A 25,360-nucleotide genomic window follows, 5' to 3' on the forward strand; every position below is an offset into this window, starting at 1 on the left:
CACTTAATTGCCTCTCTGGGTTGTTTCTATCCAGATTTTAAGCTGTGTGATAATTCAAAACAAACACTTCCTACTACAAGACTGAAATCACACCATAACACTGCTTCATAAAATGCAATTTTTAAAATTTAACATTTAACCATCTAATTAATGTCTTCATATTAGTAAATGCAGGTCCTCAATCATATTTTAAAATGCCATATAGTATTTCAATGTCTGAGTTATAGAGAAATATAATAGTGGGGAATGATTTCTATCTCCAAAGGTCAACAATAAACAATGAAAAATAAAAAAAAAAAATAAAAGCATCTCCACATATCTCAGACATGTATTTACTGAAGAGGATTTTTTAAAAGAGGATTTTTTTTTTTTTTGTACTAGGGATTGAACCCAGGGCACTTTGCCACTGAGCTACATCCCCAGCCATTTTGTGATAGGATCTTGTGAAGTTGCTTAGGGCCTCGCTAAGTTGCTGAGTCTGGCTTGGAACTTGCAGTCCTCTGCCTGTGGAGTCCCTGGGATCATAGGCATGCACCCCTGAGCCAGGCTGAACTACTAAGAACCAAGAGATAATGCACAAGTTTTTAATTTAATTGAACTCTGGAAATATGCAGAGGATGGATTTTGGTGATCCTGAGAACAGAATTGCCAGATGCAATTATTTTTATTTAAGGGCAGTGGTTATCTTTTAAGAAGATAGACTTTTGGATGATGTTGAAAGATGCTGGAGGAAGGTGATAAATTTCACTAATGGATTAATCTTAACTGTTTAAAACCGACAGTATCCTCAATGAACTTTCTGGGCATGGCACAGGCACTAACTCTTCTCTGGTAGATGACAGCAGGTTTGAAGGATTGAAGCATGAGAGAAGGGAGATGTTTATCAGCTTGTGTTAGTTTCTCTTAGTAAGAAACATGGCTTGGAACAGAGCTTTATGCTTCTCCAGTGGGTAGCACAGCTGTTGGCCCATCTGATCCTTCCTAGAGCAAATGAGATAGAGTGGGTAAATGACATTATCACCTCCTTGAAGATGAGAAAACTGAGGCTCTAAAAATGTAGGAGATTTCCCCAAGTTCACTGCAGTTTACTTCCTGGGAACTCCAAGTCCAGTGCTCTTTCTACCACTCCATACTTCTTTTAAGCCAGGAGGGAAACAGCATTACTTACTCTACATTATACAAAATCATTCATTTTTCTGATGTAGATGTAGCAGGGAATATGAGAACTGATTTCCATGCACATACAAATGAACTTGCACCGTGGTACACAAGCTAATGTGCAAACTGATGTTTTAATAGCAGAAGGGCAGCCCAGTGGGCAATAACTCCTCTTCACACCTACACAGGCAAAATTTGCTAGAGAGGAAAGATGTGGGAGAGGGTGGGATATCCATACTAGTTTTAAAAATTATTTTTAATTGGTGAATTATAATTATACATAATAGTAAGCTTCATTGTGATGTATTCATACCTGCACACAGCACAATTTGGTCAATTTCATTCCCCTATACCCCTTCTTTCCCTCACCTCCTCTCTCCCCCTAATCCTTATCTGTTACTCTATAGGTCTCCTTTCTATTTACATGACCCCCCTCCCCCCTTATCTCTAGCCTCCACACATGAGGGAAAACACTTGACCCTTTGACTTTCTGAGTCTGGCTTATTTCACTTAGCATGATGTTGTCCAGTTCCATGTATTTTTGTTTTGAAGCACATGGGGTGGGGTTTATCCCAAAGGCCAAGTTTTAAAGATTTTGTATTTTGATTTCTCTGTTGGTTCAACAATGGCCATTCACTTCACTGTGATGTCATGGAATAAAATAAAACCAACAACAATGCAGGTTTCCTTCAGATCACAACCCGAAAGCAGTTCTAGAGAAGCCTGTGATGCCAGCAATGACAGTCCATTCAAAACAATTTGTTCAGTAACCCTGCACCTTTCAGTTAGTTATCTTGCAAACTGAAATACCTGAATTACTATTTGGTAAACAGAAGATTGTAGCTGATATATCAGATTAGAGGTGCAAAGTACTTTCACAACAGAGGGGACAGAAAGGTCCCAGTGGGCTGGGTGTGGGAGGGAGAGCAATCTGAATTGGACCTTCAGGCCTGGAAAGAGCTTCTTAGACAGAGAGGGAGGGAGGGGCAGGATGGGTTATGACAGCGCAGAGGTCAGAGGTGAGGCGATTGATAGTTTCTTCAGCCTGTCCCTGTTGGGTCCCCATGGTAAGAGGAGGGCTCTTTGAATGCCTCACACCCTATCCCCACCTGTTCCCTCTGCTTGGCAATCATGGTTTACTCCCTTCCTGAATGTTGATGGAATTCATCTGTAAAAGTGAACCTGCGTAATCCTTAAGGGATATTTAAACTGCAAATTCATTTTCCTTAATAGTAATAGTGTAATATTCTGTTTTCCCAGGATTGGTTTTTGCAATTTTGACACCCCATTTTACCTATATTTTCAAATTTAACATAATTCTGTTTATACTATTCTCATCTTGTTGTATTTTTAGAATGTTTAAAACTTTATTATGTAATTTAAAGAAAATAACATTTAACCATTTTAAGTGTAAGGTTCAGTGAGTTTTGATAACTGCACTCAAGCAAACAACACTATACTAGGTTGGAAAATACTCTGATTGCCTCAAAAAAAATTGCTCATATTCTTTTGTGTTTAATTCTTGTATCTAGACAGCCACATATCTGTTTACTACAGTTTTACCTTTTCCAGAATTTAATATAGTTAGAATCATGATATTTGTTTTTTGTTTCAGGATTCTTTTAACTAGTGCTATGGTTTGAATGTGTTCACAAAAAGTTCATGTGTTAGAAACTTGATCCCAAATTCATATGCAATGTTTTTGAAGGTCGAATCTTTGAGAGATAATTAGGATTAGATGAGGCCATGAAGGTGTGGTTCCCATTATGGCATTAGCAGTTTCATAAGAAGAGGCAAGAGCGTCCTGCCCTCTGCCTTATACGATGCAGTATGAAGGCCCTCACCAGCTTTTGACGTCCTTGTTTGATACTGATGTGGTGGTATGGCACCAGCTGGGCAGAAGCTGGTGCCATGCTCTTGGACTTCCCAGTCTCTAAAACTGTGGGCCATATGAACTTCTGTTCTTTATAAATCACTTGATCTAAAGTATTTTGTTATGCAACAACAGCAACAACAAAATACAGACTAAGAAGTTAGTATGATGTTTTCATCCACGTTGCTGTGAATATCAGTAGTTTATGTTTCTTTATGGTGTAGAAGTATTCCATTAAATGGATATATCACTGTGGTTCATCCATTCTCTAGTTGATGGGAACTTGGGTTGTTTCCAAATATTTGGCTATTATATATAAAGACTGCTGTGAACACTGTGTCTTTGTGTGAATATGCCTTTCATTTCTCTTGGGTAGATAATGAGGAGTGGAATTTCTGGCTTACGTAGAAAGTACATGTTTAACATTTTGAAAAATTGCCAAACTGTTCTCCAAAGTGGCTATATCATTTTAATTTCCATCAGCAATACATGAGAGTCTGAATTCCTTTACATCCTTGTCACCACTTGATATTATCAGATTTTCTCCCTATAATTTTAAGAATTGAAGGTGGTCTAATATATCTTTAGGCAAATCTCGTTGTGGTTTTACTGATCACTGATATTGGGTATTGCTCCTGTATCTTCTTTGTGAGGAATATGTCCAAATCATTTGCCCATTGTTTATACATATGCCCATTTTAATTTTTATTGGATTATTTTCTTATTGAATTATAAGAGTTCTTCATATGTTCTGGATGTGAATCTTTTGTCAGACTCTTATCTTTTTTAATGTCTGTACAATATGTTAATTATGCTCCCTTTTGTATTTCTAATATTATTTATTTGTACTCGTCAACTTGTCATTACATGTATTATAGTTTGTGTATACACACACACACACATATAGTTTGTATTCCACCTTTGTGGAATGTACAGATGGATTTCACCATCATTTTGATAATAATAACAGAAAAAGGAGTCATTCCTTCTTATTAAGGGAGCTATTTTCTCAGGCATGTGGCTTTGAAACTAACAATAATATATACTTGCATATATATATATACACACACACATATGTAGACATATATAATACATAATTATATATATAATATATATATATATATATATATATATATATATATATATAGAGAGAGAGAGAGAGAGAGAGAGAGAGAGAGAGAGAGAGAGAAAAGATTTTTGTTTGCTTAATTGGGCTTCTAGAAGAACTCTTGACCCCATACCCTTTAAATTTCTTTTTATTATTTTTTTGTCCCAAAAGTTTTATGACTATGTCCCTAAATTTGTGTGATTGCAGTATTATACCTGTATACATAGAAATTCTTAGAGAGTCACTCTCTCTCTTTAAATATACCATCTGAGGCCTTAACCCATCAGGCATTTCTTCCCAATCTCCCTCTATTGGATAGTTGTTTTCAATTATAAGTGTCATGACTGTATAAGTACTCACTCACCTGTTGGCCTACTTGGCTCAGATCTCATGATTTACCCTCATCTCCTAGAGGAAAGGACTTTTAAAATCTAGATTCTAAGACAGCAGGAATTTGCAGACAATCCCATGGCAAACACTTCTTCACCGCTTGCTTACCCTGCTGGACTTATATTTTCAGCCTCCAAGGAATTCCTTTATATTTCTGCCAGTTGAATGTGCATGCATTTTATATCTGAGTCCAGCACTAATAGGTATGCTGAACCAGTTTGGGGTTCTCTGAACATCCAGTCCAACTTTGACTCAGAACAGAAGTCTCCAATGTTGTTTGGGGTATCTTAAGTTTCATGTGGTCTTGCCTTATTCAAAAGCTAATAGTAATTTTCTATCGCATTCAGAATGACACTCAAAGTTCTCATCGTGGCTTATCAAGCCTGGCAAAATCTGACTTCCTGTTACCTCTCCAACATCCTTTCACACTTTCCTTCTCATTCATCCAAACATACTGGCCTCCTTGCCAATGTTCCTTGCCTGTGGCCAAACATACATGCTCAATCCTCAGGGCCTTTGTGCTTACTTTCCCATCTACCTGGAACTCCCTCTGATTATTCATATAACCATATTGCATATTGTATATTCATTTTGCAGTTTCAATTAATTCATTTTGGTCTCACCTCTTCTGGGATGTCATATATTACTTATAAAAACACATTCTTCATCCTTCTTCACCCTGTTCTCTACTTTCTTCTTTACGACATCTGACACTATTTATTTATTTGTGTTTGTACTTTTGCTTTCTAAAATGCAATCACCATGAAAGTTCATCTACTTCATTCATTGCTACCATCTCAGTGCTCACAATAGTACTGAGCACATGAAAGGTGCTCAGACCTTTGTGGAATGTACAGATGGATTTCACTATCATTTTAATAAAAAATAATGGAGTCATTCTGTCTTATTAAGAGAGCTATTTTCTCAGGCATGCGTCTTTGAAAGTAACACTAAAAGAATATCATGTAACACATGGAATCGTTTATTTTTATTAACGAGTGCATTTAGCTTTTGCAAAATGCACAATTCTCAAGCAGCTGCTTAAAAATGAGGCAATCATTTCCAAGCTGTTTCCTGAAAGTACATTTGATAGTGCTAAATATTTATTAAGTGCTGGGATGCTACATTAGGTGCTGGTGAAGAGGCCATATTTCAGTCTAGCCAGTGTGGGTCCAGAGAACACATGGAAGAGATGTGGGTTTGGCCTGATCCCCTTTCTGAGAGCCCTGAGGTGATTTTAGAGAAAGGAGAATTATTGTGGGTTGAGTGTTACAGTGGTGCCAAGTGTTCTGCCCATTTCATTTTTTTCTTGTTGCAAAGGTAATTTGGATAAGAAGGTAGCAGGGAAACCTTTCCAGGGTTGTCTTGCTGTTCCTGGAACAGGATGCTTAGATGCTTCTAAGTTGTAAGAAATCTAAGAACTTCATATGACAAGCAAGCCAGATATTCCCGAAAATTCTGACTGAACTGGCTCACCAAGGAGCAGCTGAAGTGTGTTTCTGGGATGTGCCTTCATGATTGCTCTCCTGGGTCCTTTGGTTCCTCTGAGTCCTGCATTATTTTGGGACCCAGTTGCTTCCAATTACAGGTCATCCTCCCAGGACACAGTGACATTTCATACACTCTTAATAGTGTTGCATAGCTTCCATCAATCTCCAGTTACCTGCTCGTCTTTATCCTCTGTCTTGTCAACCACTTGCTTGAAAACACTCTGAGGCTCCATAAAGCTAGTGTTTCAGCCTCGTGATTTACCCTCCCTTTGCTTCTTTGTGTAAGTCCAGCTCTTCAACCTGTTACTCTGGTCAGCCCTTGTAGACCTGAATTGTCTACCATGCCTAAAGTGAATAGTAGGAAAAAGCCATACAGGTGGGGTAACAGCCTGCAGTGGAGAGCTACACTCAGCTTAGCATGGAGCAGTAGAGGCCCCCTGGGCTGAGTGGGTGGGATATATGGAAGAGTGAAAGTTCCTGGCCAAGGCTGAGTGATACTGGCTCCAGACTTGGCTTGAATATAAAAATTGACACTAGCTGCAAACCATAGTGGATCATTTTACCTGTGCATTTAGGAAAATATCTCAGAGACAGTATTCAAAAAAATCAGTACTATACAGGGTGCTTTAACCAGAGTAGGAGCATGCCAGGCAAGTGTTCTACCACTGAGTTACTCTGCCCAGCCCCCTACCAGATGGAATTCTATAACCCAACTGAGTAGCTGTGGTCTCACACAAATGAGGAATATGGGCTCTTTACAGTTTGTATATGAGAAGATATGAGATACAGCTTATATTTTAGCATATCTACCTACCCAGTATATTTATACAATATGTACACATATAGATATATATTACAGATATGTACACATTTTGCAAAAATCTAATTTAATTTAATAAAAACTTACTGAGCATTCAGTATGTGCCAGACAATCCTCTAGAATACAACATGGATCAGAAATAGATCTTACCCTCAAGGAATTCAGTGCAGTTAAATGAAATACAGACTCATTTCTTTACTCCTTCTTGGCAACGGTGGGTCCAATTTCTAAGACACAAGAAGGGCTAAGCCATTCATTTATTGCTTTTGTAACCACATTGCTTTCCAAAGTGTTATTTGGCTTGGGTTGGTTGGTAAGTTACAGTTCGGCTTTTTCTTCTTCTTCTTTTTTTCTTTTTCTTTTTTTCTCAATAAGCTTTTAGCTGAAAACAAAAAATTCAAACTCTGTAACTAATTTAAATAATTAAATTATTGGTTAAGGTTTCTTCTATTTTGGCATTTAAGATGGAAATTTTTTTCATTTTGTGGAGTGAAAGTCTGCTTAGTGTTAGATGTTTAAACTAGATTCAGTTCATCTTGGTTTTACTTATCACATATCAGTTTAAAAAGTGTGTGTGTGTGTGTGTGTGTGCGCGCACACACACACGTGCGCATGTGCGCGCACACACACACGTGCGCATGTGCACACAGGATGGGTGGGGATTACAGGAGAAACAAAGAGTAACATGTCAAAGAACTGATTCATGTCCCAGAGATAATCTTTGAAGGCAGAACATGAACTGAGAAACACACTTAGTGGAAGCTAATCTCTCTAATCTCTTTCTCCGAATAATGAACTTCCATTCACCCGAGAGACACTGAGTGCCGACTATGTACCAGGCCCTTTGCTAAGCACTGAGGAATATGTAATATAATAAGGAAACTCATTGTATAAACGTATATGGGGGAAGAAGTAATGGGGGCACGGAGAAAGAGAAGATCTAAAAAACATCCATATGGAAAACTTCATGACTTTGATAGAACTTTTCATCTCTGTTTGATGGGTTGTGGTCAGGGTCCTGTCAGCATTTAGCTGAGTGGCCTTGGGCCAGCCACGCTGCCTCTCTGAGCTTAATGTCTCATCTGACAAAAATGGACTATGTTTGCTAGAGGAAAATGTCTACATGAGAAAACAAGTCAAGCAGAAGACCATATGGCAGGACTGCACTCCTCCTGAGTGGAGAATCCTCTAATTCTTCTTGTTGCCCATTTTGCACTTGTAATAGTAAGTCTAAACCTAGGTTCATGGATGAAGACTTCTGTTTTCCAAATTTGGGGGTACTCTTAAGATCATTGGTAAAGTTTTTGGTGTATATGTGCAAACATATTTCTTTAGTTTCACAGTTTTTATTAAATTCCCAAAGGGGTCCATGGCTAAAGCCTGCTGGTCTAGGCAGAGCTTTTTGGGGGTTGCAGGAGTTGTCTTATTTATCTTGTAACCCAGTACTTATGGCACAGTGCCCTTCACATAGTCAGGGCTCCTAAATTTATCACATTAATAAATGTAAAAATGGATATGTTATTATAATGACAGAAATTAACATTCAAAACAAGTCTGGCTTCATCCTAAGGGTGAAACATCAAATTCTGATGAAACCTGTCACTGGTCATCAAATAGGAAGAGGTGCCAAATTTAGAAGGCCTGCCTACTGTACAGTTTTAAGCAATTGTTTTTAGAAGTTCATTATTTCTTTGCTTATGTTTTCATCTAGCTTGGGGAAGCTCCTTCTCTCCTCTTTGTTGAACTTGCAGATGGTTTTGTTTGTTTGATTGTGTCAAGGTTGAAGGCTGCTCAGTCATGCGAGCCTCCTAAACACTTTTCTGAACACATGGAAAGGATCTGATGAGCATATGCATCTGCCGGGTGCGGGCTTGGCTGGACAGCAGAGGCAGCTTTGAAGGAGCAGACACAAACCATTCAGTAAGTTGCTTATGTCTGCTCTGACTTGATGTTTCTTACCCAAATGTAAATGTGCTAATACTAAAACTTTCCTGACACGGTTGCCTGAGGTTGTAAAGTTTAGACATTTACCTGACAGTAAGGATGATGGTAACAGGAGGAGCTCAGCCTGTCAAATTACATCACAACTGGAGGCAAAAGTATAAGATTGTCCATGGTATCATTACTGTAATAATTAAAAACAAAAACAAAACAACTAGCTGTCCTTCAATAGGAGACTGGTTCAAAGAATTATCACATACCCTAACAATAAATTCAATAGAATGAGGTAGTTGTAAAGTGTTAAAGTTGTATAGACTAAGATACATTTTCAAGTGAAAAGTTTATTGTTTTTAGAAAAGCATTTTTTTAAAAATATTTATGAACTCATTTGACATAGAAAAAAGAGTGCAGTAAATCTCATATACTTCACCCAGTTTTCTCAATGGTATTTGAAATATATCTTATGCAACCTACTAAAGTAGGTTGCAGAACTGTATACATGGTAGAATCTTATTGTGTAAAAGTAAAAATAAATACATCAAATTATCATTGCTGAATATCTCTGGAGAATGGGAAATAATATGCAGCAAGGGAGGAGAAATGAGGGACTTAACATTTTAATTTATAAATATGTGTACTACTTAATGTAGCTATTTCAATGTGTATTTATATAGATGTATACATATTGATATGTAGATAAAGATATATACATCTATATATATACACACACACATATACATACATATATACATTTATATATTATATATAACTTTTGTTTTTTAAAATATCTCAAATAATGAATTTGAGAATAATTCCTATGATGGCAAATCCATGCAAATTAATTCAGATTTTAAATAATGAGTTATTCCAAGATTGACAGATTTTAAAATAAAATGGAAGCTATAATGCAAGACTGTATTATGACTGCTTGATGCCTACTCTTCTAGAAGTCACCAACATAGTCCTCAGAGAATGTGTCCTGTGAGATGGCTTTGCTCATGAACCACAGAGTGTAATTCCTGTGATTTCATGGATGGCTGGACCCTGTAGGCAAGTCTCGAAGTACATTCTTGGAAGCCAAAATATAAGGTAATTGTTAAGGCCCTTAGTTTCTATATTTCAATGTAAATTTATTGGTAGAATTATGCTTTGACCATTTCTCCCTAAGCCAACTTTTGGATGGGCTAGAACCACTGGTAGCTGGAGCTGAAATCCGGCCTTGGTATGCAATCTTGACTATTTTAAGCTCTCTGATTCCCCATGTGCTTTTTATCAACCTTTCTCCATTCTGCAACTATTTGAATTATCTGGTACATGATCAAAAATGCATTCCCAGCTGTATTGTACCAGTCAGTCATGGGTGACGGGGCCTTCCCATATCATTTCTCCTTAAGCTTCAGTGTACGTATTTGTGCTCTTCGTCCTATCTATTTGGAATGGTCCCAAATTCCACAGGCTGTTTCATGGTGGGGGAGGTAGGGTGGCAAAGGGAAAGTGAAGGAAGGCCACTGCTACTGGACAACCAGGGTGTATAATGTAACCCTCAATTGTTCACTTCTAGTGTATTAAATATTTGTTTATTGAGTAATTTCTCTCTGGCACATTAGGAGGTTGTTAATGTTAGAGAGGAGTAATTGCTGTTTCTGTGATTAAGTTGAAATGAACACAGGCACATAGTTAACAAGACATGGTATTTATATGATATTTGTAAGTTGTATAAATAAATTTTCTTCCTTGAATGTTAACCAGAGGCATATGAATCATTCATAGTGTTTATGTGACTGAATGAATGCTGATTTCTTAAGCAAAATTAGCAAACAAATTGATTCATATGAAGAATACTGTCATTTCTACTTTCCATGTTGCAGAACAGTCACAATTAAAGGAAACTGAAAAATATCTTCTTCGAGTTCCATTAGCAACATTCCCATTCCCTGAAAGACACACATAGACATGCGCAGACACATATGCTCAGGTTTCTGTTATAACTTCATCCATGTGTTGCGTCAGTTCATCCATTAAGCCAATATTTACTGCCTGCCGTCCATGTGCCAGACTCTGTGTACCAGGCTGAGGATACAATGGTGAGCAAAAATAGACTCAGGCTCTGTTCTCAGAGGTTTTACACACTCTAGGGTGGAGGTTACCATTAATGAAGCATTATCCAAATAATTATATAATTTCTGACTAAGTTGAATGCTCTGAAGGAAAAGAATAGTTTCTGGAGAATGTAAAAGCTAAAAGCCTGATCTAACCCAGGAGGCATAGGATAGGAAATCCTGCAAAACTGCTGCTTGAATTGAAATCAGAAAGATGACTAATGGTTAACTGGTAGAAGTGAGTGAGTGACTGACAAGTGAGTGTGTGGCTGGTGAGTGTGTATTTGTGGACAGGTGTATGCATGGTGAGGATGTGTGGGGGGCATATGTGTATGTGGTGTGTGTGTGTGTGTGTGTGTGTGTGTGAATATGCATATGTGGTGTGACTTTCCAGCACTGGTACTATATGTAAAGGCTCTGGAGTGGCAGGGAGGACAAAGTGTCAAGGAATTGAAAAAATGACATTTAGGTAGACCACAGAGAAAGAGGGTCAAGTTGTTCAGGTTGAAATTAGAAAAAGGAAGGTCCAAATGTTCAGGGCTTTGGAAACCATGGCAAGAAATATATATAAAGGGACAACTTTGAAGAATTCTAAGCATGATTAGATATGATCCCCTTATCTTACCCCTGAAACACACTACAACAAACAAACAAAAATGCCCAAAAGTCATTGAGGGAAATGTTTAAATATTTTAAAAACAAGTCCATTAAAATCATCCCACATTCTTGTTCAGAGTCCTATGTACAACCATGGCAAAACAACTTCCAAAGATGTTTCAAAAATGAAACATTCATTTATTTATGTGAACTATTTATCAAAGAGTTCCTTCACGGAGCTCTTTATGAAAATGAGACACTTAAATATATGTACATGTCTACCCTGCAGACATCAGGAAGGTGGCTACAAAATTCCCAGCTGGACCTATAAGGCTGCCCAGCTTGGTGCCTGGTTTGGTCCTCTGTAGTGCTCGTATTAAAGTTGCTAGAAGTCCACTTCTATGGGGACAAATGGGAAAATCAATAGATACTGGATGTGTAATGCACTGAGTTAGAACAATGCCAATTCCTGCGGACATTTCTGGACCTCCAAAACATCGTTGGTATAAGAGAATTCCTTGCACGTTCACTCTGTTATCTGATTCACAAAGAATTCCGATGATTAAGATGTGTTTTATGTGACTTCTGCCTTGCAGGAGCATTTGGCCTAAGAAAACACCACAGCCTGTCAATTGTTTTCATGAGTTGCCCACTTTCTGCAGAGGCACCCACTTCAGAAAGCCAGTATGCTATAGTCAAGCCTGGTGCCTGGTGTGACTGAGAGCTTATGTTATTTATTCAATCACCATAGCTTTATGGTTTGAGAATGTTGACAGTGACACGCATCCACCAGTCACCATGGCAGGGATTCAATAGCCCACTGTGCCACAGAAGGGCACGTCTTGGATCTAGAGAATGAAGACTTTCCAAAACTTGTAAATGAACCCTTTGTGAGCTCAGCCCAAACATCCATGTCACAGAAATGAACATCCCAAATAAGACCCATCGCAGGGGGCTGGCTGGCCAACAAATTCTGAACAGGGAGATTGAAGAAAAAGGAAAACATGCTTCATATACATGTATGAAAACAGTCTCCTCTATTACAGCTTTTGAAATCAGGACAGTCAAATGACAGCAGGTCTTTGAGAACAGTCATATAAAAGGAATTTTATTCCTGATTTGTAAAACAATAGTGTCTGACTTTAGCAACAAATCTGAAGAGAATCACTTTGAGAGTCAAGAATAGAAGAACCCTTAACTCTGAAAGAAAGTGCTCTTTATGAATATTAATCAGATGGGCCACACAATTCTGTAAAATAGGAAAGCTGTTTCAACCCAACTGGGCAAGTCAATTGACAGCTGTAAATACCTGTGTACCCAGATCAGTGTTAGGAGCAGAGGTGGTGTGTGTGTGTGTGTGTGTGTGTGTTGGGGTGTAGAGAGTGGACACATTTGTTCATGAGCAGGAAAAGCACTCCCTCCACCACAACCAGTTATTTTTTTGACAGAATGGATGAAACGGACTGCTGTGATGTCATGGAAACCTGGCTGTGGAAACCTTACAGAAACACCAGGAGATAAGGGATGAAGTTGTGAAGAAAGCATCACAGAGAGACTGCTACCAACTGTCTGAGAGATGCTAGAAAAATAGCCCCTTTTATTTTCCTATTTGTAGTGATAAAATCTCATTATTTGGAAAGTCATGCTTGCAATTCTGCAGCTTTTCTATACCAATAGCCAATAAACAACTTGGAAAACAGTCACTCACTCACTCATCTTGAACTCATGTGTCCCCCAGAGGGCTGAGGGACCAAAGCTCACCTCAATACCAAATGCCTTCCTTCAGTGGCCATGTCCAGTAGGTCAGCAGGTCCCATTGGTGGATCTGCAACCACTTCTTGTCATGGCTACCTCTAGGCCCCACCCTTTACTGCTCCCAGCCCCAGAGTCCCCTCGTAGGTGCTTCCTTTGCCCTGGGTGGATTTCCCCACCAGCCTCACCTTCATGTTCATTTGTGTGATTCCTGCCTCCTCCTTCTGTTCTTTTCATTTTAATTCATTCACTCACTCATTCAACAGATATTTATTGGAGACCTACTCTGGACCAGGCACTTTTCCAGCTTCTAGTGACATGGCAGTAGCAAAAATAGATGAGATCCCTACTTCCACAGAGCTGGCACTCCAATGGGCACAGGAAGGTATAAGTAAATAAAGCAAATAAGAATGGTATCTCCTGTCTCCTGAGAAGACAGAGAATCCATTATCCCCTCAGCTCCCAGTGTGAACTTCAAACACCAATCAGGCCAGGTCAGTCTCTGACAAAAACCTTTCAATGACTTCCTGTTGCACTTAGGATAAAATACAACTTATAAACGTAACCTACTCACATCAGGCCATGAAAAGTGTTATTTTGGTTTAAAAATATCATTAGTTGAGCAAATAAGGTATCAGGTGTACTTTATGAAAAGCAAATGAATTTTCCAAAGACTGGGTGCCCTCTCCATTTCTTCATTTTCAGTATTTTCAGTGGAGAAATTGAAGATGCATTTTCTTTTGACCAATGTTTTTTTTTCCCCTTAAGTTTAGTCCATTTTTTAAAAGGTGGGTTTCTTTTTGATTATCAGGCCATATCCTGGAAAACTGCTATTTGACAAGTTATTTGATCTCTCCAAGCTTTAATTTTCTTATCTATAAAATGGGAATAGTCATATTTTACCTCATATATTTGTTTGATGAAAAGACATAAAGGATATAGTACCTGCCACAGAATGAATTGCTTAATTAGATGTCCTTTCCTTTTTGAGTGAGTAAAATAGCACTCATCCTTTATTGCTGTAAATAAACTTACAGACATGGGAATAAGAGAACGTCACTGAAGTAAGAATAACATAATTATCTACTCCACAGAACGGTAATGGTTGTTGAGGTTTCTACAGCCTGGGTCACTGGCAACCTGTCACAGCAACTGAGCTGACACGGAGCCTCTGCAGCAGGTATTTTTGTGCAGTTAACCTTCTCAGAGCTGGTGGTTATGCAACATGTTTGTTCCCTGGGCACACATTGTTCCCATGAGGCCAGCACGGTCACTAAAAATCTTACCTACTTTAGAATCTTCCCATTTGTAAATACCACACTATGTCATCAAAAGGCTTCTGGCTGGGCAGAGGAGCTGAGCCACTCCTGGGTTGAAGACTCCCCTCTCGCTCATGTGGCACTTCCCGAGGGAGAGGTGGCACTTCCTGAGGGAGAGATCTCTCTACCCAGCCTTAACCCTCAGTGGCCCTTTAGCTGCCTCACTCCTGCAAACCTACTCTGCATATGCTTTCTTTACCCACTTTTTCTGATCATAAATGTAATATGGGGGAGGGGGAAAGAGAGAAAGAGAACGCACACGTGTACACGCAAGAATACACAATATATAATAAGAATAAATAATAAAGATCACTAATCATTCTACTCTCTTTCTACCTCTAAATAACAACCTGACTTTGATTGACATTGGTTTATAGAATTCCAGAGCTTTTTGTATTCCTCTACATAGGCATATTAAGCAGTTAAGAGCATGGACCATGAAACAGGACTTGCTGGCTTAAATCCTAGCTAATTTAAATCAGAGGGGAGTCAACCCAGGAGTGGCTTAGCTCCTCTGCCCAGCCAGAAGCCTTTTGATGACATAGTGTGGTATTTACAAATAGGAAACAGGACTTGCTGGCTTAAATCCTAGCCAAAGGGAAATTACTTTTAGCTTTTGTGCCTCAATTTCTTGACCTATAAAAATTAGAAGTTTTCCTGCAGTATTGTCAGGATTAATAAGATAATACATGTAAAAGGGTTATGATAGTGCCCAGCACATAGCAGGCATTCAATAAATGCTATCTGGATGTAATTACATTTAGAAATTGAATTGGGAACACTTAACTGTGTGACCTGGGGAAGAGAAGATGAATGTCTCTTGTTCACAGGGAATTTCTAAGAGCACACAGGAGATACCAAAAAGCATTTGTTAAATGAATGTGAGTGAACCAAAGAATGGTGAACAAAAAATAAAATGCAGCTGAGTAGGTAAGTGACAAAAATGGGCCATGGTAGTGTGAATGCAGAGGAACCCAATGGAAAATTTCTGGATGAGGCAAATCTTTGGGTCTTGGTGATTTTTCTAGAGATGTTAGTAGGCTGTGCACTAGGAACTTGAGTCCTTCTTGGTGGGAAGAGTCAGAACACAAAACCAGGAACTGTTTAGCCTGATCAGTAACTGACCAGGGAGCTCCAGGCCTCCTTCTTTGTTATACTGTGTCTCCTGCTGCTCAAATCCCACACTTACCTTTTTGAAGGAGCTGAAGGCTTCTTCCTGAGTCTGGCCCCTCCTTTGCTATGTGAGTAGAAGAGGCTCCTAATCTGCCAACATGAGAATGCTCCCCTGTTTCTTGGACCTCACTGCCTCCTGCTTACTTGGATTTACTTACAGTCTTGAAGAAATGGCAGGAACCAGTCACTCCCCATGAGGTCTCTGAAAAATCTCTGCAGGACTTCCAACAAAATGTCCCTTCTGATTTTCCAACTCACACCAGGAAACATTAGTAGCTGATAGGCTGCCCTCTGTTTTGGGGGAAAGGCAGTGTTCTAGAATGAACGAAACGTTAATGTTTTCCCTCCTGGAGTTCTTAGAAGAGAGCAGTCTTGGGGGCTTGGAGAGGAGTGTGAAGGGGTGTGTGCGCCAGAGGTGCATGGCAGAACCGGCCAGCCGAGGGCCTGTCTGAGGCAGCCATGACACACTGCTCGCGGTGAGGGCTGTTTTCCACACTTGTCAATGCCATTACATCACTCTTTTCCAGTTACAGGAAATCCAGTGTGTGCTGGCCACAGTATTTCCCTGAGATCCAAGGCAAACAAACCGGCCCCTCCTCAGCCCTAGAGGCTGATGGGTGGAGGAAAAGGTAATTAACAGCATCCCTTTGTTAGGCTGAGAGGCTAAGAGGAACTGGCTGGGCAGGTGGACAGTGCTTTCTGAGTGCATATGTGACCAGATGTCAGGGACAATTTGACAGACTACAAGCCCTGGAATCCCAGATTTATAACTTACTAGCTGTTTAAGCTTGGTTAAGACCCTTGGACTTGGCAGGGCTCAGATCCTTCATCTGTAAAATTGGGGAGGGGAGGGTTATAGACCAATTTTCTTTTCTTTTTTTCCCCCCTTCTGTTACCAAGAATAAAATCCAGGGGTTCTTAACCATTGAGTCACTTCCCCAGCCCCTTTAATTTTTTTTTTCCATTTACGGACAGGGTCTTGCTAAGTTGCTGAGACTGGTTTTGAATTTGGGATCCTCCTGCCTCAGCCTCTCAAGCCTCTGGGATTATAAGCATATGTACCACTGTGCCTAACAGTAAGAACAATTTTCATGGGACATTTGAGAATTAAACGAGAGCACCCACTGAAGTGCTTTTTTTTTTTTGGGCAAAAGTTTTTTGAAATAAAAAAATAAATAAATCCATACCAAAAGGGGCAGAAACCCTTAGTGAGCAGCTTGATGAATGTACAGAGGGAATGTGCCCAAGTCCCCGCTACCTATATCAAGACCACTAGCAGCTCACAAAACCACCTGTGCTCCTTCACAATCACCACTCCCACGATTCTGACTTCTACCACTAAAGATCAACTTTTTAAAAATAAGTGAAATTATTGTCGTAAACCACCATCCACATGAAAATACAGAACATTTTTTGAGCAAACCAGATGGCTGTCCATTCTACCCAAAGACAGCTGCTCTTTTGACTTACCACAATGAATTTTGAATTTGAATTTTTATAAATGGAATTGTGCAGATTATCATATAGTATATGCTCTTCTGTATCTATTTGTTTTTACTCAGTCATGTGCTTGGGAGATTCATCCACATTGCTGTGTGGAGCAGACACTCATTTCTTCTCCATTGCATTATGTGGATATTCTGTATTTGTATATTTTCTTGTTAATGAGTATCCAGTTCTTGTTAATGAGTATTTTCTTGTTAATGCACATCCAGTTTTTTTGCTATTACAAGTAATGCAGCTGTGAACATCATTGTACATGTCTTCTGGTACATCACATATACACATTTATGTTTGTTATGTATTTGAATGAAACTGGCTGCATCATAGGGTTCATATGTGTTCAGTTTTAGTAGATAATGCCAAAAAGTATCAACATTATAAAAATTTTCCTGCTAGGAGAGTCTGTGAGAGTTCCAGTTACTCCACAACCTCACCAGTGTTTGAGATTACAAGTTTTTTTTTTTTAAATTATCTATTCTGATGAGAATGTAGTATTATATCTAGTTTTAATTTGGGTCCCCTGATGAGAAAGATGTTTAGCTCTTACATTGGCCATTTTCATATCCTCCTTTGTGAGGTGCCTGCTAGTCTTTTTGCCCAGTTTTCTATTAGATTACCCTTTTCTTATTGATTTATATGATTTGAACAAATATATTCTGGATACAGATCCTATATTAGATATGTGCATGCAAATATCTTCCCCACTCTAGAGTTTGCCTTTCATTCCCTTAACATCTTCCAATGATCAGAAGTTTTAATTTTTAATATTGTCTGATTTTTTGATATTTTTCTCACAGCTAGTGCTTTTAACATCCTGTTGAACAAATCATTCTTGTCCCAATATGATGAAAATATTTTCCTAGGTTAACTTCTAAACGAGTACTGCTTTTCTTTTCACAGCTGAAGTTGATTTTTTGAATGGTGTACAGGAGGGGAGCCCATATGGGAACCTGACTGACTCAGCACTGTTTGTTGTAAAGGCCATCTTTTCTCACTACAGAATAATGTCACAAGTCTGGTCACTGTGTATCTGATCTTCTCTGGATTTCAACCAATTGGTTTATTTGTTTTCATGCCATCACTGCACTTTTTAAATTACTCTAACCTTATAATAAATTTCAAGTCTTCCAGCTTTCTTTTTCTCCAAGTTTGCCCTCCCTAACACCCTGCCCCCCGAACCTTGCTAAAATTTTGATTCACATTGCATTGAACCTGTGGACCAATTTGGGAGGAAAAATATTCCTTTGATCAATAAATATGGTAGAGCCCTTCATTTATTTATATCTTCTTTAAATTATTTTAGTAATGTTCTGTGGTTTTCAGTATAGACATGTTATGCATCTTTCTTTAGATTTATTCTTGCATATTTTATGCTTGTTTGATGCTATTACATTTAAAAATTTCATTTCCTAATTGTTGCTAGCATAGAGAAATATATTTTGGATTTTTTTCTTTTTTATACTGAAATCATATCTACCAACCTCATTAAATTGTTATTAATTTTAGTAGCCTATTTGTAAATTATTTAAAATTTTGTATACATTATACTATACAAATAATGACAGCTCAATTGCAGTTTGGGGGGATTTATAGTACTTACATTTTTAATTTCAGAAGTAGATACATTTATGTAAAGTAAAACCTAAGTTTTTCATCCTTTTTAATATTCACCTTATGATTTTGTGATTATGTTTAGTAAACAGACCTATGTCTCAAAAGCAACACCTACATCTATTAACAGAAAATTCAGTTTCCAAATATACTTCCAAAATTTCTTACATGGAAAATATTTTTTTTCTTTCTTTCTTTTTTCTTTTTTAAAATCAAGGTGGAAACTAATCTTCAAGGACAAAAGTACTAAAAAAAAGAATTGCAAATTTGCACATTTAGCAGTAGGAATCCTATCATAGTGCAATGATTTCATGTAATTTATGATTGGTAAATATTTTTCAGAAGCTGTTTTCTACCCAAATGTAATTAGACACTTCATTCAATATAATTGTCAATGTCAACTGAGAATCTAGCATGTAGAGAAGGAATGGTAAGTATATGATATATGGCCTTCATATCCACCTCTGGTAATCAAGGCAGACATTGCTAATCAATCATGACATTCTTCTAGTATGAAACCCAGAAGTGGCCTCAGAATCCTTCTCCATGCAGGGTCCCAGCAATCACTACCACCAACTGATAAGACTGGCCATCCTTAACTTAGAATTTCTGGCTACATTCACCTTCATGATATTCTTAAACCTCCTAGAATCCCATTCATTTCAATGTAATCTTCCTAATTTTTCCTCTGAATTGTCTGGAATTCTGTGAGCTGTGATTGAATCATGCCACATTTAAAGTAGCATCAAAGAAGGCAAGTGGCTGGTTGCCTGGCTCTATCCAGCAGGCCTGCTTGAATTGTCAGTTCCTTAGTGAGGTAAGCTCAGGACAGGTCCTACATCTCACCTTAGCAGTTTTAAAAACTTATTTAATCAGCTGACCCTGAGTTGCTCAAGCTTCAGGCACTAACTCATAAAGAAACTAACATGAGACAGATTTATAAATCAGAATGCCAATCAGCTGATTTGTAGTGGGAACATAAAACTTTCCAAAAGGGTAGAACATCGGTTTCCACTGCTCTGGAGATTTCTTCCCTTGTACAGAAACACCTGGGAAACTAAATTAGGAATTAGAAGTTTGGTGGTTGTAGGCACAGACTCTGGAGGACCTCAGAATGTAGGGCTTGGTGATTTTAGGCAAATTGTATTTAGCTTCTAAACCTCAACTTATAGGGAGCAGTTAATAACAATTACCTCTGAGGATTGGTGCATTAATGCATACAGGTCATTTACTAGCTTGGGATCCAGCACACTATAAGTAGTCAATAAATGTTAAATAATTGGTATAGACTCAGTACAAAGGGCATAGATTGTTTTTAGAGGACTGTGTTGTCTATACCATAGAAAATCTTTGAACTTCTACTCCTTTCTAGAGGCCAAAGTCATGGAGTTCATCTAATAAAGTAGCTGTTACTTTCTGTTGAATAGTTTTGAATGAATGCTAATAAATTCTGAAACACTGAATCTCTATTCCTTAGATTTCATGTCCATTTTCACCCTCTTCCAATAGCAGTCACCATAAGGTTAGATAAAATAAAAGGACTAGGTTATTTATTTTTATACCAACTTATTTATATTGGTCAGGTTCTAACCCTGAGGATATAGGCTGGCCATCTTGTTTAGACAACAGACTGAGAATACTTGATCTTTTGACTGGATTGAGGAAACTCCTTTGATAAAACTTTGGAGGAGTTAAGGAAGAGCACCAAGGTGCAGGAGTGAACATTTTTATTGTGTTTTTACTGGAGATGAATGAAGAAGGAGATGTGAATGTTTCCTGAGTGTCACCGTGTGTCCCAGGTACTTCACACGTGCCTTCTCACTTCACCTTCATGACAATTCTTTAACATGGGTCTTTTCTTCTACACTTTATGAACAATGTCTAGAAGGTGTGAATAACTATCCTGAGACCCCACAACTAGCAGGTGGTGGGTTTAAACAGCTGGTGGACTTGAACCCAGAGCAGTCTGATCTCAGAGTCTGTGCTCCCTCTGGGACACCTTACGAGCTATGTTTAGCTGAGTTCTTGGAGAACGACAGTGCTTCTTACCTATCTCCAAGATTATAGTTTGAAGACCTGTACCTAGTAGTGTGATCGCAAAATCATGGGCCATTAAAATAAGTATTAGAAATTAGTTCAGGAGTTACAGAATGATATCCAGAGGGGGAAGGAAAGTGTTTAAACCAATGGTTTTCAGACGAGTGTGCCAGATTCTCCAGGAAGGTGGGATCTTACCTGGAGTGATTCATTCTATCTAAGGTGGCCTAAGAATCTACACTTCTGACAGTGTCACAAATGGCACTGATGCTGCTAGTCCAGAGATCCCACTGTGAGAATGGAGTAGACAATGGGACAGAGAGTGAAATACAAAATAGAAGCTTTATGTTCCTAATAACTCCATGTCCTGTGCTTTATAGGATCATGATCTTGCTGTTACTTTTTTTTTTCCACAGGCTAATGTGTCCTTTGATTCTGGGAGTGGGGGAGCTATGATTGAACAGAGGAAAGGCAGGAAGACCAAGAGGGGAAGAAGAACCTGGTGATACACACAGCATCTTGGCAGGTACCTGCCAGCATCCAGGTTGCCCTTTCCAGAAGGAGAACTGACTCTGGCCTGACCTTATTCAGGGAAGGGGAAGCATATTAGAGGAGTAGAGGATTGGCTAATCTTCTTGGATCATTTAAAGTAAGGGGAGTGGACAGCTGAACCTCCAATGTAGCAGGACCTTCAATGTAGCCAATCACAGAACTGGCTCTTGAAACACTCACTGATAAGATTGTTTCTGTACTGATATTCGAACCAAGACAAGCCAAAGCTTTCCTATTACACTGCTTCCCATGAAACCCACAGATTGCAAATCTGTAATCCAATGAATTGCAAAATAGAAGTAAAACTGAAGAAGAGACTTTTTGGACCCATGGTAGACTTGGAAATTTACCTGGGGAAAAGGAACATGAGAAGGTGAAGCAATTTACTTTACTACTTTTTATTCAATATTCAGATTTCAGGACTGGAATTTGGTTTGAAGTAGATAGGGAAAAATATCTCCTTCTTAACAGATTGTCCTTGGGCAAAGAAGAATGTCAACAAACCCAAGCAAAAAGCTTTATCTTCCTTAGCAGAGGTGTTTGTTTTGTATCTCTGTAGCCTCATATATTGCTTTAGGTATAAATAATAATGAGAAGCCTTCTTTTCTGGGCCCCAAAGGAGAAATGTTGGTTTTAGGTGTTTTTAGTCATTCTGAGAGGCAATGTGATGTTAGTTTATAGTTACCAAGCATTCTTGAGCACCTATTATGTGCCAGATAATAGCACCTATGCTATTAGGTGCTAGTAGTACCAGAAGTGAAAGAATCATTGGACCCAAATATTAAGACCTGGGCTTAAGTCTGTTCTCTGTGACTTGCTGGCTTTGTCTCTTCACTTTCTAGAGCTTGAGTTCTGTCTGTCAGATGGGCATACACACAGTGCCTGGGATTATTGTGAAATGGCTTTGAAAATCCCAAAGAGTCCTATAAATACAAGGTGGCACTATCATAGCATTTGAGTTTCCTTCTTTAGGCATTGTTCTCTTGGATGTTGTTGGGTAGCATGGGGTTAGCATAGGGCCTGGCACCATGGTGGCTCACTAGCCATTTTTGGAAGTGAATAAGGGAGGAAGAGCAGTCTAATGAGAAGATCTTTGATGCCTGTATTTCAGTTTCAGTTCTCCAAGAGCAAAGGTCTGTGATAAAGTAGTGAACTACCTGTGGTTGGGCAAGAGCTGAACTGTGCTCGTGGTGATTCATTCCAGGTCAGGCTGCTCACTAACCTAAATTCTCTTACCCACTGGCCATTGAACCTTGAAAAAGTACCTCACTTCTGAGCTGAAGTCCGCTGAGAAATGAACATGTTCATCATCCTCTGTCTACCTCACTGAGCTGTTTGGGGGATCAAATAAGTAGTAGAGGTAATGGTACCATGAAAATTGTGAAGTACAGGACCAACAAGTTGTTTCTCCTTCTATATTTCTCTCCTCTATTTCTGCCTTTAACCCTAGCCATTTCAATAAAAGGCTTAAAGGGATGGCTTCTGTTGATTTTGTTGGCTTGTATTCTTCTAGCAAGGATTCTTCTAGGATTCTGCTCCCTTGTGAACTTTGGAACCTACTTGTAGAATGTTGAAAATAAGATATTTTTAACAAGGACAAAAAAAATAACCTTCCTAAACATCTTTAGCAGGAAACCCACTGGAAAATCAATGGGTGGCAAAGAGGCAACTAAGAATATTATTGTAAAAAGGAAAGAATAGAACTAAGGATCAGTAGCCAGTGAGCAGGACAGGAAGGAGAATGGGCAGTGGATGGGTCAATGGTAAAGGCCATGGTTGATGGTATAGTGATTCCTGTCAATACAGCAGCAGGATAACCTCCAGTGGAGATGGCCCAGCTCCCAAGAGGTCTGGGTCCTCCTCACTTTCTTCAGTGTGGGCATATTTTGGGTAGGACCCTGTGATCTGCTAACTGCATCCTGAACTGTGCCCTTGTTCTGTGCCTGAGCCGCAACAGGTGGTCTCTCTTCAAATATCTACAGGGATCAAGCAATGAACATAGGCATGTGATATGTGCTGGCAAAAGAAGTAGGGAGTTCTGGGAACTGGAATAATCCAAGAACACACAGCTGAGTTAAAGGCAACAACTGCTTCAATTCATTGAGTCCATCTGGAATATAATCCAGAATTTCCAGACCATCAAGTTTTTAAGAAAAGAAAGAAGTCTGGAGTTTTGAGGTGAAACTTCCTAATATTTAATGTTAGAAATATGATAGGAAAACAAAGAAATATCTTTTGCTTGTTTGCCATCTCTGGCTTACACTTTTATGTGTATCTCTTATAGACTTTTATCAATTTGTGTGAATTTATCATAAAAACCATAAGCACAAGCCTGTGAAGTTGCCTACTATCTCAGAGCACCTTGAATACCTCCCTCTTGGAAGAGCCTCGAACATCTGATTGGGAAACAGGCAATACCATGTGATGGTTATGAACTGGGACTCTGGTGGCAGAGTGTCCTGGACTTCAGTCCTTGCTTCGTATTTTTCCCAGCTATATGATCCTGAATTAGACTCTTAGTCTGTCTTAGCCTTGGGTTTCTAATTTCATGTGGAGCTAATTATACTTTGTTCTTCAAAGAGGTACTGTGAGTATTAAGTGAAATACATATAAACTACTGTGCCCATGCCTGGCACATAGCAAGCACTGAATAAATAAATATTCTTATTGTTAATAACAAACAGTTGAGTAGTGAGTTTTTAAACATTTGAGTTTAATCATACTAAATTTTTTTCTTTAAAGCAGCAACCCTTTCTCAGATGTCTAATTTACATTCTACAGAATCCTGGGCTCGGCACAGGTCCTCAACCACTGGACAATGATATTGGTCACCACCAGCATCACTGTCATTGTAATTGCCATTCTTATCACCAGGCCTGTTACCATCACCACTGTCTTCCCTACAAGAGCTGTTATTTACAGAGTACCTTTAAGTTCCATTTCCTATGTTGGTTCATGATATCTTCTCTCCCCACTTTATAAATGAGGATGATGAGGCTCTAAGGAATGAAACACTGAGACCACCAATGAAGAACATCAGAGATAAAATTTGACTCAGGCCTGCCTGACCATGAAGACTGAGCACTTTTCCTTACCCAGTGCTCCTCATCAATTTGGGAAATGGAAGTAGTGGAAGTTACAGATTATGTAACTGGTCTTGGATAGCTTGGCATTCTGAGGTGTATGTCCCTTTGCATTTTGGTACATTGCTCTCATTTTGTCTTTTTTAGATGGCTGATAGCAGTTTATTTATAACTGAGAACTGACAGTCTGTTTATCCAAATAGCTCTTTGAAAGGTTCCAATTATGGCTCCGCCAAATCTCTGAAGGCTAGTGGTAGAAAGCCAAAGTGATGCTGACTGTGTTGCTTGCTTAGGTACACAACACACACACACACACACACACACACACACCATTATTTGGGAGGAGGTCCTGATTGGGGCAGAGGCAAGCATTCTCTAAGAGAGGCCAATACTAAACCGACTTCCAGAATGGAGACTGGCCACCCTCCAGTTCATGTCCTTAATTGTGTTTAATTTCCCTAGACAAGTCAATGTGTCACAGATATAACTAGGTAGTCCTCTGTCATGTGGGACTTCCAAAAGGTGAGTTACTTCTTAGCCTAATCTATAATCTCAGCCATGAGGATGTGGTCTCTCGTCTCATGCTCTGCCACGCCCAGGTAACCCAGTGAAGCACAGTGGTCTTTTATCCAGTCAGTTCACCATGCTGGAGCAGCTACTGTGACCAAGGCCCTATGACAAACACCAGAGATTTACAAAAGATAGAGGATTTTAGAATCTTGGCTTTTGAGAGGGGGAAGCACTTCAGAATGTTGGAGGAAGAGATGAAATCAAGTTTGTCAACTGGGGGCAGGTACTGAGAAGTGCTTGATATCTGAATGTTCTTTGTCCCAGTGTGACTCTGTACTTTTGAG

The 25,360-nt window shown here is 39.0% G+C and overlaps 1 long non-coding RNA gene across 2 annotated transcripts; it reads right to left on the reverse strand.

The window, feature by feature from the left end:
* Nucleotides 1-447: 447 nt before the first annotated feature.
* Nucleotides 448-16,261, reverse strand: LOC125619117. Of its 2 annotated transcripts, none has more exons than XR_007350616.1 (4): nt 15,879-16,261; nt 8,871-8,964; nt 6,990-7,221; nt 448-981 (listed from the first exon to the last, which is right to left on the reverse strand). It is a non-coding gene; the product is annotated as an uncharacterized LOC125619117 (long non-coding RNA). The 2 variants fall into 2 exon arrangements; XR_007350615.1 differs by having other exon boundaries at nt 15,737-16,261.
* Nucleotides 16,262-25,360: the final 9,099 nt, after the last annotated feature.

Source organism: Marmota marmota, unplaced genomic scaffold (assembly GCF_001458135.2).
Source record: "Marmota marmota marmota unplaced genomic scaffold, marMar, whole genome shotgun sequence".
Taxonomy (NCBI): Eukaryota; Metazoa; Chordata; class Mammalia; order Rodentia; family Sciuridae; genus Marmota; species Marmota marmota.